Source organism: Sciurus carolinensis, chromosome 3 (assembly GCF_902686445.1).
Source record: "Sciurus carolinensis chromosome 3, mSciCar1.2, whole genome shotgun sequence".
Classification (NCBI taxonomy): Eukaryota; Metazoa; Chordata; class Mammalia; order Rodentia; family Sciuridae; genus Sciurus; species Sciurus carolinensis.
The window spans coordinates 108593864-108608404 of NC_062215.1; the positions used below are offsets into that span (position 1 = coordinate 108593864).

The following is a 14541-nucleotide window of genomic DNA, read 5'->3' on the forward strand; positions in this document are numbered from 1 at the left end:
GGGAACCTTTCAAAATCAGACCAACTAAATCACAACCTCACCAGACGGAGCACAGAAGAGTTGTGAACCATTTCATTATTATGTGTATGCAATCCCAGCTACTTGGGAGGTTGAGGCAAGAGGGTCACAGGTTTAAAATCAGATTAGACAACTTACCAAAGCTCTGCTCAAAATTTAAAAAATTAAAAATGGTTAGGGATGATAGCTCAGTGTTAGAGCATTTGCCAAGTGCCCAGTATGCATAAAAACCTGGGTTTGACCCCCCAGTACAGGGAATGGATGGATTGATGGATGGATGGAATGAATAAATAAATAAATAAATAAATAAGCAGAAGGAAGAAAGAGAGACAGAAAATGACCCTGAAATAGATCTGGGGAGGTAGGTCAGTAGTAGAGCACCTGACTAATGTGCAAGAGGCCCTGGCTCAATCCCCAGAACCAGGTCGGGGTTGGGGGGCGGGTATCTTAAAACAGGCATTCTAAGGGAAAATGATGAGGTCACCTGGGGCAAGAAGAGTCAAACCATATGTACGATAAACAGGTAGAAAGGATGCCTACTTCACCTTGGTTTGTCCAGGATTTTAGCACTAAAAATCTGGTGTCCTAGGATATCCCTGAGTCCTAAGCAAACCAGGGTAGTTGGTCTCCCTACAAGATAAGGCAAAGTGTCTGAAGTTTGAGAAGTAATGCTACCATTTCCCAAAATGTGACCTTCAAAGTGGGGTAACAGCTAGCTAAAAGGCTACATGAGGTCCCATTGTAGAACAGATTTGGAAGACCCCAGCGATATCTCAGTGGAAGTAATTAAGTCAATGACTCTCTGGCCCCCACTCAGACTGACTTTTCAGAACCTTTGATGTACATTTTACATTGCCTGAGAGAAGGATATAATGTCCTGCATATCCTGCAATTTGAGGACCATTTTTTGTGGAGCACCTTATGCATGATTTAGGTTTCAAGAAACATTCTTACTAAATGTTGCCTTGTGAGTACTCCTAGACCATTTTGGAAAACAAATTGATGTTACTTCTCCATTAACAACTTTGTGCTTTAAAAAAAAAAAAAAAGAAAGAAAGAAAAAAAAACTCCTTAGGTGGCCTGTACTTTCCCAGTTCTCTCACTTTTTACCCGTTCCTGTACCCTAGGTCCCAATGGTTCTCAAATTTTTAAAAGCATTCAAGTCACCTGAGGATACTATTATAAAGCTCATTCCCGTATGTAAGATTCAGAGTAGCCTGAGACTCTGAGTTTCTAGTGAAGTCATCACTACTGATCTAAGTACCATACTTCGAGTAGCAAGTTTCTGCTGAGATTCAATTTTAAAGGATGCTGTCTTTCCTATAAGCCTCTGAGACTGGAAGGTGTTTTGCAATTCGATAACTTCCTACTCAACATCACAAGAAGCTCAAGATCATTCTCCTGGGAAAATGTTCCTTGGTGACCTCTTAAACAAAACTACAGTACATCCCAACTCTTTCTTTTCTTTTTTTCTTTGGCAGTACTTGGGATTAAACCCAGGGCCGTGCACATGCTTGGCAAGTGCTCTACCACTGAACCTCATCCCGAGCCCCTGCATCCAGTCTTATTTTATGTTTACAGCTCTATTCTGGTGCTTCTGTTATATCTAGGTTGTTTTTCTGCCTCTGCCAAGCTGAGCTCTCTGAGAACTCTTTTGTCTGTGAGCTCAGCGCCTGGCATACAGTAGCTACTCACTAAACTTTATATAAATGGTAGGAAATAATACTCAAAAAGGAGATAACACATACACTTGATCTAGGAAAACTTACAAAATAAGACTGGGGCTGGAAATGTAACTCAGTAGTAGGGTGCCTGCTCAGCATGTACGAGGTTCTGGATTCAATTCCCAGCATGAAAGGAAGGCAGGCAAGCAGCCAGGCAGGTAGACAGGCAAAGAAAAAAGAGAAGATGACTGTCATGCAACATCAAGTCTGTTGGTTTGGAATTATGTGGTTGGGAATCCTCGGGAGGAAAAATAGGTAGAATCAATGTTAGCATTTCAGAGTCAAATCACAAAAGAACAGCATCTCATATTTTTTACACTGTACAAAAAATTAAAATTCCAGCATTCTTGAAAAGAAAAATGAACCCAGATAATCTTCTGATTAACATCAACGACTAAAACCCACCAGGCACAGTGGGATATGAACCACCATTTCACCTCTAAGCCTATGATCATCCACTTTACAGAGAATCCTTCTGACAATTCTAAGTTTAAACAAACCTTTGTGAAAAGAGTACTTACTCTAGCAGGTTTAATGTAGTCACAGCTGTCAAAATCATGGGCCATGTATCACACTTAAGAGAGCATTTGAAAATGTGTCAATAATTATAATTAGACACTTGTACCAGATCTAATATACTTTCCCTACCCTTTAGCTTCAACTGATGTGAAATTAAAACCAGTTTATCAAAAGTGCAACTCTCAGATCATAATTTAATCCTAAAGTAGATATAAAACCTGTCACACTATAGAGATACAGTACATTTTGCTCCCGAGGAGAAAAGGCCACAGTATTGTAATACATCATTTTAGGAAAAGGTGACCACCTTTAATGCCGAAAGGGTAAAATACATTATGGAGGTGATATAATCTTCCAATATTTACTTCACTGTTTATATTTAAAGATTCTCTTCAAAATTATGCATGACCCACAGCACAGAGACAGTAACTGTTAACATTTCAGTTTATTTCCTACTAGTCTTTTTTCTTCTCCTCTACATCCATATGTATATAACTACAAATCTGGAAAGTACTACATTTTATGTTTATGTTTATGGAATTGTGCATAATTTATGTGAATAGAATTATGCTGTTTTCAGTGTCTTGCTTTCTACTTAAATGTTATTTTCTGTACTCTTCATGGTCATTCATTCCAGAAATTTCTGTGCATCTTCTATAGATAAGGAAGTATACTAGGCACAGGACAGACACACAAGACATTCACTCACACATGTTGTACTAAGCAAAGTACCTTTTTTCCTTGGTATTTATTTACCCCAGATATACTGACAATATATATATAGGTAGTACATGTAAAATACAGAAAGTATTAAGGATTTATTTAGATGAAATAGTTAACAAAGACTCTTTGAGAAGGTAACGTTTAAGGTGAAATCTGTCTCTGAAAATTCAACTAAAATACTATTTTTAATGATTACATAGACACCATATTTCATGTATGTAAATAAAACCTAACCTCTACTATAGAACATTTAAGTTAGTCTTTTTTTTTTTTTTTTTTTTGCTATTCTACAGCTAGATGAATAGAATAAATTTGTATACTTAAAGACATTTAGTAAATACTTTTTTTTTTAATTAGTAATCAAGGGCTCAAAAATGTTCCAGAAAAAAAATTATATTAGCAACCCAAAATTTCCAAATCTATCAAATGAAAAATTCAAATATATTACTTAGCGTAAGGGAGGCCAACTCTAAGAAAAAAAAAAAAATGCAGTATAGAGAAAAAACATGAATTTTATATAATGTTGTTTACTTGAATTTAAATTTTTAAATATATCTAATTTGGAAACCACCAAGAAATCCAATTACCTTGTTAAAGAATACTGATTAAATACTTCAAAAATTCAAACAAACCCTATTTACCTTCTTCACATTATAGGATACGTCAAATGCTGTCTGCTCTGGTCTGCTCCAAATGCATAAATAAAATTTTGCTATTTCTTAAAGACTGTCTATCACAAACTTACTGCTTTTTTTAAAGGTATTATAAAAATAAAACTTTTACCCTAAGTCCAAAAATACATTGCCTCTATTCTTGATCAATAATAAAAAGCTGACTATACAAGTTTCTTGATGACTAAATGCCTACTTACCACTCACCATATTAAAAATAAAAAAAAGATAATTAGCCATATAAGCTCTGCTTTTAATATAAGGCACAAACCAGACATGGTGCTTTAAAACAATCAAAGTAAAGCTGTGGTTAGCAAGGCTTCCAAAGCCCAGAGTTCTTCAAGAGTCAAACTTATTCAGGGAGAGAGAGGGAAAAAAAAGAAAAAAAACCCATCAAGTTCCATTTACTGGTTAAAAAAAAAAAAAGACCAAAAGAGAATCAACGAATTATTAAACTTTGTAAATAACTGAGTCTATGCCCCTCTAGACAAACAGGAAAGGAAAGCACGATGGAGAAAAAGGTTAAGAAAATCACGTTCCTGGGCCACACAATTGGTTTACACCAGAATAGACACTGCTAGAGTCTTCCTTTGTGCTCTCATTCACACCATACCACACTGCTTCAAACAAATCAAAAAGGTAATTCAGCTGGGCATGGTGGCACACACCTGTAATTCCAGTGACTTAAGAGGCTGAGGTAACAGAATCAAGGAGGGTTACAATTTCAAGGTCACACTAGGCTCTGTCTCAAATTAAGAAATAAAAAGGGCAGAGATATAGCTCAGTGTTAGACCACCCTTGAGTTCAATCCCTGGTACCAGAAGGAAAACACACAGTCATGGTACAAATAATGCTGAAATTTCAAATACAAAGTGCAAATGACTTTTGATTCAGCAATTCCAATCTTTGATATACAGAAGATCGAGAGAGCTAGAGCTGTTTTTTCCTATATGTACGTACCTATGATAAAGTTTAATTTATAAATTAGGCCCAGTAAGAGATTAACCATAACAAAGAATAAAACAGAACAATTATAACAATATGTTGTGATAAAAGTTATTTTGAATTTATAAATTCTATTTCTGAACTATTCCATTTAATATTTTTGGCCCACAGTTGACCTCTGGTAACTGGAAACGTAAGAGAGTAAAACCACAAACAATAAGGGATTATCAAATATGTAAAGTTAGTCACTGAAGCAGTGTAATATATAATGTCACCTAAAGTAACAATTAAAAAGTTGGTTAAATAAATTATCATATACAAAGGAATGCCTTTCAAAGGAATGTGGCAACTCTATTCACGTAATAGAAAAAACTTTCCAAGACAAGTGTTAAGTGAAAAGAACCAGGTACAGAACTGAAATGTGCACAATAGCATTCAATGCACACAGAAAAAAAAAATTAGTACTTGAGGACAGTGGCCTGCATGTACCTGTTTTCCCTGTTACCTGAAAGGCTGAGAAAGAAGGAAGGCTTGCAGCAAGAAATTAGAGCTCAGTCTGGGCAACAGAGTGTGATCCTGTCTCTAATGCATCCATCAATCAATAAGCTAGTCAGACACAGCTGACCTGTAATCCCAGGTACCAGGGAGGCTAAGGTAGGAGGATCGCAAGTTCTAGGCCAGTCTGGGCAATTCAGTGAGACCCTGTCTCAAAATAAAAAATAAAAAGATCCGGAGATGGAGCTCAGGAGGTAGAGGTAGAGTACCCCTGGATTCAATTCCTGAGAGAGAGGAAAGAGAGAGAGAAAGAGAAAGAAAGGTGGGGAAAGTTGGGTAAAAGAAAGGAAAAATACCACAAGTATATAAAATAAGTAGCAACTAATCCTGGGCCTCACCAGGGAAGAAAACAGGAAGAGCTGAGACTGTGGCACATACAATATACATGTCACCTCTGACAGTCACAGTTAGAAGCTCTGAGAGGTTCCTGCAGAAAAAAGGTCTCAGTGCTGCAGATGTTTTCAATGTTATAGGAGCAGCTGGAAATCTAAATTTTTTCATGGGAAATCTCATTTTTAAATTCTGGCAACCATTCCTTAAGAAAACATTTACAATACAATATTAGACAAAACACAACACTCAGGTGCATTCAGTTCAGGGCTATTAGTTTTCCCCTTCCGTTACAGAACAGATCTTGGGAACATATATAGCCTGGGTTAAAGTTCAGATGTATGATCGCAAACATGTTATATCACCTCTCTGGGTCTCAGTTTCTCCTGTAAAATGAGGATAGCAAAATTAGGTACTTCATAGAGTGGGTAAATGAAACAATGCGAGTAAGGACCTGACCAAGGCCTGCATTGTCTTAACCTTCAACCCGGCATTCCAAGGAAACCATAGCGTGACTTCAAATCTCTCTTCCTTACCTTCCTTCTATGGTTTTTCACCCTGATCAAATCATATCATAAAGCCTGCCATTCCTTCCCACTGTCTCAGGTCTTGCAAGACTCCCAGAGAAGATGCACCTTAGGACAGAAGTCTGAGTCTAGTGATTAAAACTAGGCACACCTGTTTTGTACAACTTGGCTCCTAAACAAAAAACAACTACCTCATATTTACTTGCCCCATTCCCTCTTTCTAGAATGTTGCCTAGTCCACAACCTACACACACAGAGATACCTGTCAAAATGATAATATCAAAATGGTACCTCTTTCAAAGGCTAGCCAAACAGACACTTCCTCAAAGGTGTCGGTTGATCCTTATCCTTCAGTATCTTGTGACCAAGATACTCAGTGCTCTGCCATTTATAGTTATATGTGTAATTCTTCACCCTTTATTCAAGTACCATTAAGATCAAGTTGGTTTTACCAAGCAAAATTGCATGCCCAGACCCAAGGACTGTAAGACTTAATAAATGCTCAGTAAATGAAGGATAAAGAAGAGCAAGAAGATAGGGAAATTTTAATGAGGACAAGACAAAATTGTTTACGTCTTTGAATATAAAGAGCTGTCCCTACTGAACTTCCATTTTACAATTCTGAAAAATACATGGAGTCCTCTTCCCCACCTCCCTCTCATCCTTTTAGTGCTGGCAGATACTCCTGCTTTCCCCTTATTACTGAAAGTCACCATTCTTTTCAAATATAATCTAAACCAACAGGGAACTAAGGGCTCCTGCCACCATTTTAAGTTAATCAGCCCCACCTTTGATGTTGATTGGGATCAAGATGATGATGCACTCTTGGAGCTGGTCCAAAACACATATTAGTCACTTTAATATGATTTGCAGAAACAAGCAAAGACCCTTAAACAGAGAAAAGAATTTGGTAGGGGAGGGGATGTATAGGGGTGGGGACTTTCCGTAAACTGATGAAATTCATACAAAAACAAAACCAAAATTCTCATCCAGATTAGCAACTATTCAATAAACAAATTAAGGTTAATTTCCACAACATGTAGAACAGTTTTTTTTTTTATGCCAAACTGCTGATTATGAACCATTAGCAAGTTGTAAAATTAACTTAGTAGATAAGTATCACAATTTTTAATAAAAAGTGAATACAAAATAGAAAGCCTTACAATATTGCTTTCTGAAACTTGTAATTCAGCTTTATTTTTAATATGCATGTATGAGTGTGTATGTATTAACTCATGATGAAAAACGCATTGCCAAGAGTCAAAAGCTTTTAAAAACACTGAAATAGAACTAACCTTTTCCATTTTTTTTTACTGGACCATACCAACAAGTATTTACTCTAGCCACCCATTGCTCACAACTGTTCAGGTTCTTCGAGTTTGAAAAACATAAAAAATACTCTTTGGCACATTGTCCCTAGTCATTTTCCTTATTTATGAAAAGGAAAGTAAGGGTCACTCTGGATAACAACCTATCCTTTTCTCCTCACTGACTGTTCCTATGTATATTTCTGTATTGTGTAAGTCCTTGGCATAAAGAAGAGACAGAAATCTCCAGTTTTCTTGGTGATTTTTGCTTATAAGCATTAATCTACCACTTAAGAATAGTCAAGCACATTATATTTTTGCCCAGAGTATAGCACCACTCATCAGTAGTTGCAATAGTGGAAGACTCAGAACATGCTTTAAAATATCATCTCTTTCCCTCCGTTCCAGAATGCTCTTTGTCAAGTTCTTTTTATTACACATTTTCCTCAGCGCCCACTCTCCAAACTCCAAGTATCATCCCACTTCTAACATCCAGCTTTGTCCAACATCACCCCCTACCTTCCTTTATCCTTTATCCTTTTTCCTTTTCTCATACAATCCAAGGGCTTTATTGTTTTTGTTCTTGTTTTGTTTTTGTTCTTGTCTTGTTTTGTTTTTAGTGGTTCAATCAACAATTCTTCCCTGACTGAATATCTAAAAACTGAAAAAAAAAAAAAAAAAAAAAACTTAGAGCAATTTTCTTTTTCAATGGCATCAATGCTGCCTGATGACTATGAATGGCTGATCTGAACTTTCGAAGACAAACAAAATGCCCAGTCACCAAGTATTCAAGTAGAAAAGTTCTATGTGGTTGTACCCACTCAAATCAGCCCTTTAAACCTATCTGAAGAGGAGTTTACTTTGGATTCCATCCATTTTCCAGAGGTCACGCACATTCTTTCACCTCTGACATAAGTACTGCGTACCTCTCTGTACTTTCTCTCAACTGACAACTTATGCCACAGGCAAAAATTGGAGTAAAGGAGTCAATTCACCAAGTGTTTGGGTCCCAGCCATACACATGTTAACACAGGATTCCTTGCTCCACAGGCTATAAAAAATTAGTTGAAATATTCTTCCCCAAAATGGAGGGTTTTTTCCCTTAAATATAAAAATAAGCAAAAAGGAAGCACAAACTGAAATGAATACAAAACATGTTTGTGAATTCACTAAGTACAAGTTACAATCAATAAAAAAGGGTGCATCAGGCTGGAGATGTAACTCTGTAGTAGAGAATATGCTTAGCATGAGTGAGGCCTTGAGTTAGAGCAAAGCAGAAGAGGGGCCGGGCAAGATGGGGTACACGTATAATCCCAGCCACGCTGAAGGCTGAGGTAGGAGGATCCAAGTTTGAGGCCAGCCTCAGCAACCTAGCAAGGCTCTCAGCAACTCAGTGAGATCCTTGACTCCAAATAAGAAATAAAAAGGGCTAAGGATGTAGCTGAGTGGTAGAATACCCCTGGGTTCAATCCCCAGTACCAAAAAAAAAAAAAAAAGTGCAAGGGTGTGGGTAATAGAATACACTTCCTTCTACCTACAATGTCTTTTGTCCCTGCTTCACACTTATGGTTGGGACCACAGTGACCAGTGATAGGTATCATTTTCTCTGAGAATTCACTGATTCCCTAGAAGTCAGGGTCCCTTTGCTCCCCTATCCATTCATTCTTTCAGCAATTAAAAAACAATTTATTGGCTGTGTGGTCTGGGCCAGGCATTGTGTTAGGTGCAAAAGATACACAAAAGATGAATAAGACACAGTCCCTGCCCTCAAGGAGCCCAGTGAGACAATCTGAAAGGCTTTAAATCACTGAAGGGGAATGAATTGTGTCCAAAGAATAAATGGAAGAATGAATAAGTTGAAGTTCTTGCCCTCAGAGAGCTCAATCAAGGACCAAAATGAGGAATAGGGATGATAAAATGCTAGGAGACTGTCAAAAGGCAAGATCTGGGAAGCATTCTTGCTGGCAATGAGATTACTTTGATCCCTGAAGGATTTGGCTCTCCCCAAACCAGGGAGGAGGGCAATGCAGAGGATCAGGCAGCCAAGGCCAAGCCTCAGGATGAAAGAAAGCTGACCTCTTGGAGATCCATCAGGACACCTGTGCTACTTGCAGCTCCTTACCTCACCCCATCCCTCCCAAAACAATATTCATCTATTGCATTTACTTCCACAAAATTTAGAAAGAACAAAATTTAAAGTTACTTTCCCAGTCACAGATATAAAGGCCAGATACCCAGAGTAAACAATGAAGCAACCCTAATAGGCAAAGTGGAATGTTGGTTAGAGACTGAAAACCCAAAAGTCAAACAACTGAGTAATGGTGGCTCCAGAAAACAAAGCTCTCATGGATAGCATAAGAGCCTTCAGACTTATAAACAAGCTCAGATTTCCAGAACTGCCTAGAGGAGCAAAAGAATATTACTTGACTGTGCAGTCAACCTGAATATTGGGCAGCGGTATACATGTTTTAACTTTAAAAATAAAGTCAATGGGTCTCTTTGGTTTGGTTTTTCTCTTTTCTTTCTTTCTTTCTTTTTTATTTTATTTTATTTTTTTTTTTAAGAAATCAAACCCAGGACCTCAAGAAGTGCTCTGCCAATGAACTACAGCACCAGCCTCCCCCATAATTCTTTGTCTGTTGGGTCTCCTACTAGCTAATTTTGAGTGGCAAATCAGTATCTCCTCTGAACCAAAGTTAATGATGTGCCAACCACACTAACTTGATGAAGCTCTTTCAAAGGGATTCTTTCACTTGAGTGTCCTTTCCAACAGACAGATCCTGGTTTGGAACTTCTGATTCTTAAACTAGCATGGCAAGCAAAAGCAGTCTCTGGTCAACAGCTAAAAAAGAAGGCAATCTTCCGTTTGGTTCTTCTGAGAGTTGGAATTGGCCACAGAAAAAAAAACACAAAGTTTTCACTCCAAAACATCAAAGAAGGCATTTTGTACCAGGAAACCCAATTCCAAATCCTCATTTCCAGGAATAAAGCCACAGTGCCCAATACTTGCCTGGGAAAATAAAACAGGAGACTCTGGATTCCAATTAAAACCTCTGATGGCTTTATTTCCTAGCCTCACCAGTTTAATGTTGTTAACATTTTACCCAGTCACTGCTTAAACTTAAATACCACTTCCAGCTCTGAATGGTCACTTTATCCCTGGGTAAAAGAACCAAAGCATTTTAACACTTCATGACAGCACTCTGTGCCCCATCCCAAGTACTAGATATATAAGACAAGGTGATGCTGAGAAGTACCAGCTGCAGCCCAACTCATGTCGCCCTCAAAAGCAGAGAATTCAAGAGAAACCCCACTGCAGCCCACGCTATCATTTTAGATACAACACTGGCTATAAGAGTGGAAGGAGGAGACAATAGAGAAAGTGACATACCTCAGCTTTACTCAAGTATAACAAAAAATCAGCTGGCTTTAAAATTATTACCTAGGGTCTTCTTAACCAGCCAATAGTTCTTGTGTGCCTACTTTATACAAGACACCAAGCTGTCTATAGTTGGCAGAGTGCAGTGAAATATTCCCCAAGTAATCATTATGTTAATAATGTGTTTAATTTTATCATTTTATGAAAAAAAAGTATGTGTCACATATGTAGGTTATAAAGTCTAAAAATAAAATCAGCATGCATGAACCCAACACCCAGCCCCAAAACCAGAACATTACCGATACTGTATCATCCACCTACTTTGTCCACCCTTATCCCAGGCCACACACACACCAGGTAATCATTATCCTGAATTTGAGGTTTTGGTACAAGTTTAAATGCATCTTGAAGATTACCTCCTATTCCCAAAAAGTGAGTTGGCTTTCTAAATATGGCAGCAATAGTTTCCTCTTAAAAAGATAATAAGTTTGTGTTTTTTCCTTTTTAAAGAAAGGGTGAACTGATGCTTTAAAAAATATATTAAATAAAGACTAAGTGAAACTTAGTTATGGAACACTCAAGAAGACAGTGTGTGAATAAACAAAGTTTAGGAATCACTGGCAACAGCAGACCCGAACAAGGTTACCAGAGTACCAAAGACCTCTGGTTCAAATCTCCATTCCACCATTTAAACTTGTCAAGTCTCAATTTCTGATTGTAGAAGGGTAAAATAATAATAAAGCATGTGATGGTTGTGGAAATGTGGTGAAGAAGTATATGTGAAGAGCTGAACAATGTCTGGCTCATATCCAACACACCCAAATCATCCTGTCGTTAAATTCACGCACACATATCAAAGGGTTCTGCCACCATCAATGGCTTACTTCTCCATAATTCTTAATGAGTTGGGCATGAGATCTCCTCTCATAAAAATAAATCAAGATACAAGGATCCAACAGTCAAACAAGCCACAAAGGACAGCTCCCAGTCCCAGCATTGATTCCATCTTCACCTTGTGACCTTGAAGAGTAGGATCATTTTTCAAATCCATTTCTGTCCTGTCTCCTCCTCCCTTAAAGGCTAGACTACTCAATCCAACCCTAAGAATTGCCTAGAAGTTTATCATGATCATCACAGACTAGTCCAGTCCAGTCTTGGGTAAGACAGAGGCATAAACTGTATTTACTGATTGTCTCTCTTATCCCATATGTAGCTGCAGGAATGTGGTAAATCACTACTTTGAAAAAAAAAATCATTACAATGCTATTAATTGAATTAAATTTCTCACTTTGAAAATTCATTCCATTTCTGAATACAGCATTTTTACTCTGCATCCCTAACACTCTTTGAAACTACTTAGATGATCACTTTCTCCCAAGACACAAAAGTTGTAAGAATACTACCTAAATCAAGCTTTACTGAAAACCACTCTTTCCTTTTCAAATTAAAATCAGCAATACATCTGGAAAAGAAGAGTGTGAATCCAATCACTGCACATCCAGTCCTTAATATGTCATCTGTCCATAATTATCTCAACATCACTCACCATCTTTGAGTATTTGCATCAGGGGTAACAGAAGAAATGCTATTTTTCAACACAAAATATATCAACTTAAGGCATACATTTCAACTTAAAAATACTTCCATTTTTAAAAAATTCCAGGGCAGAAAACAAAAGTAACTGAATCACAAAATGATATGATCCTAGGAGATGGTGATCTAGATCCTATCCAGTCCTAAAATAACCTCCTGACCCCACTGTCCCCATTAATGACATGGGTGAGGCCCATATTTCATACTTAAGCAGTCTGCACACTGTAAAGCTGCATGGCAAGCTGGTGTCTGAGGTCAGCACAAGTCTAGTGTCTGCTGGCTGCCCAAGCCTGGGCCCCTGGCCAGCAACCCACCTCCAGAGACAAGTGCCAGGACATACTATAGTGTTTCCATTTAAGGCCCGACACTTGGATCAGCCCATCTCTGAAATTTCTTAACACCACCTTTCCAGGAAGAATTTTTTTGGGGGAAAAGGGAGGTGGTGTCTATTTTTTGCCACCGCCTTCCCTTGGGCTGTCAGAGTAGTCTGTATCTCTGGGACAGGATTCTTTAAAATCAATGGATAATGTCTCCATTCGAGGTTCTCTTCACAAATATTCAAAACATGTCTAGGGTCGGTCCCTTTTCCCATCTCTAAGACCTATCACCCATGCCTCAAAAAAAAAAAAAAAAAAAAAAAAAAAGCCCAATTAAAGAAACAAATCCATTGTACTACCCTCTACCTCTCTCCAAAAGTCCAATTAATGACAACTTTTTAACCCAAGACTTTTCTGCTAAGTGGAATGTTTTCTTCCCCAAGTAGCTTCCTCCACAGCTTCTCTCCCATGCAAGGAGCGTTCAAAACTCCAGGGAAAATGGGGAGGGGGTGGGAGACGTATCTGGCACAAACTGGACAGGGCTGAGCCAGTCTAGAACCCGACGGAAGTCTGAATCCAGCGGCCTCAGAGGCCCACATTTCTCCCCAGCGCGCCCAAGGTTCTAGCCTCACTGTTTTGGTTACAGTGTTGAAGGAAGGGTTTTAAACTTGGCAAAGTACCGTGCAACATCTGTAACCACATTTGCCTTCTGGGGATCGGAAGATGAATCCCACATTCCTGGCTTTGAAGCTTTTTGAAACTGCAGCTAGGAAGAACGGAGGGAGGGAGGGAGTTGAGCAGAGTTTATTGGCTGTCTCTCCAGCAGAAAATTCCTCTTGGAAGGGATGGATATTTTGAGGGTGGGGGTGATTCGCCCATCTCTTTACTCTCTACCAAGCTCAGCTAGGAAGGTGAGCCCCTGGCCGAATGGCCAGATCGATTTATAAGTCAGAGGCGCACACCCTGAAGGAGTTCACTACACACCTACACACACGCCCAGTGCAAAGCCGAGACCCTTGCTCCATGCCTCTGCCCTCCCCCATATCCCACCAGCAGTTCAGGCCCAAGGCAAGACAGTTTTGTTCCGCGACTGCTCCCCCCACCGAGAGGGGATCAGGCTTGGGGGAGAAAGGAATGAAAGCGAGGGGGAGGCACCGCAGACGCCCACCCTCCCACCCCCAATCCCTGTCTCTTCTCCCGCTAGGCGCCCTCCTCCCTCAATCCTCCCGGCTCCGGCAGCGCGGCCGACGACCTGCTCTCACCTCTGGTCCCGCCGCGGCCGGGGGCAGAGCCGGGGGAGGCGGAGTGCGCGAGGCAGCCAGGCGCTGCAGGTCGGCGCGGCGCGGGGCGGCGCGGGGCGGGCGGCCCCGGCGGGCGCGGGGCGGGGCGGGGCGGTGCAGCCGGCGAGGGAGCCCGGAACTCTGCGGGGCCGAGGGCCGGCGGCCGGCCCCGAGTGACGGCTGCGGCGGCGGCTGCAGCGGAGCGGCGTGTGGGGCCAGGGGCTTCACAGCCTCAGGCCGGCGCGGCTGGCGGAGGAGCAGGCTGGCAGCGGCAGCGGCGGCAGCGGCAGCGGCAGCCACCCGGGGGAAAGAGCCGGGGGAGGGAGGGGAGGCGGGGTGAAGAGCGAGAGGAGGAGGAGGAAGGGGAGGAGGGCGGGCGGAATAAACTTCCCGAGGCGCAGAGGCTCGGGCTGGGAGGACGGCCGCGGGCAGGGCGGGAGCGCCGGGTGGGGGCTGCCCCGGCGGCGGTGGGGGAGACGGTCACAGAGAGTAGAAAAGTTCCCCCAGCGCCGAGGGGTAGGCTGCGGCGAAGGCGGCTGCAAAGAGCAGGAGCCGGAGCGGGAGGAGCGGGAGGAGGAGGAGGAAGTGGCTGCGGAGCGCTCGGCCAATGAGTGTCTGGAGCTGTGATTAACCAGGCAGCAACACATCATTTC

The 14541-nt window shown here is 40.6% G+C and overlaps 1 protein-coding gene across 3 annotated transcripts in view; it reads right to left on the minus strand.

Moving 5' to 3' along the window:
* The window catches only part of Acvr1 (activin A receptor type 1), a 120676-nt gene extending 106228 nt beyond the window's left edge, over positions 1-14448 (minus strand). For all 3 annotated transcript variants that reach the window (XM_047546549.1, XM_047546548.1, XM_047546546.1), the window contains exon 1: positions 13871-14448. The gene's annotated coding sequence lies outside the window, so the exon portion shown is untranslated. The remainder of the gene's footprint in view (positions 1-13870) is intronic.
* Between the last annotated feature and the right edge of the window lie 93 nt (positions 14449-14541).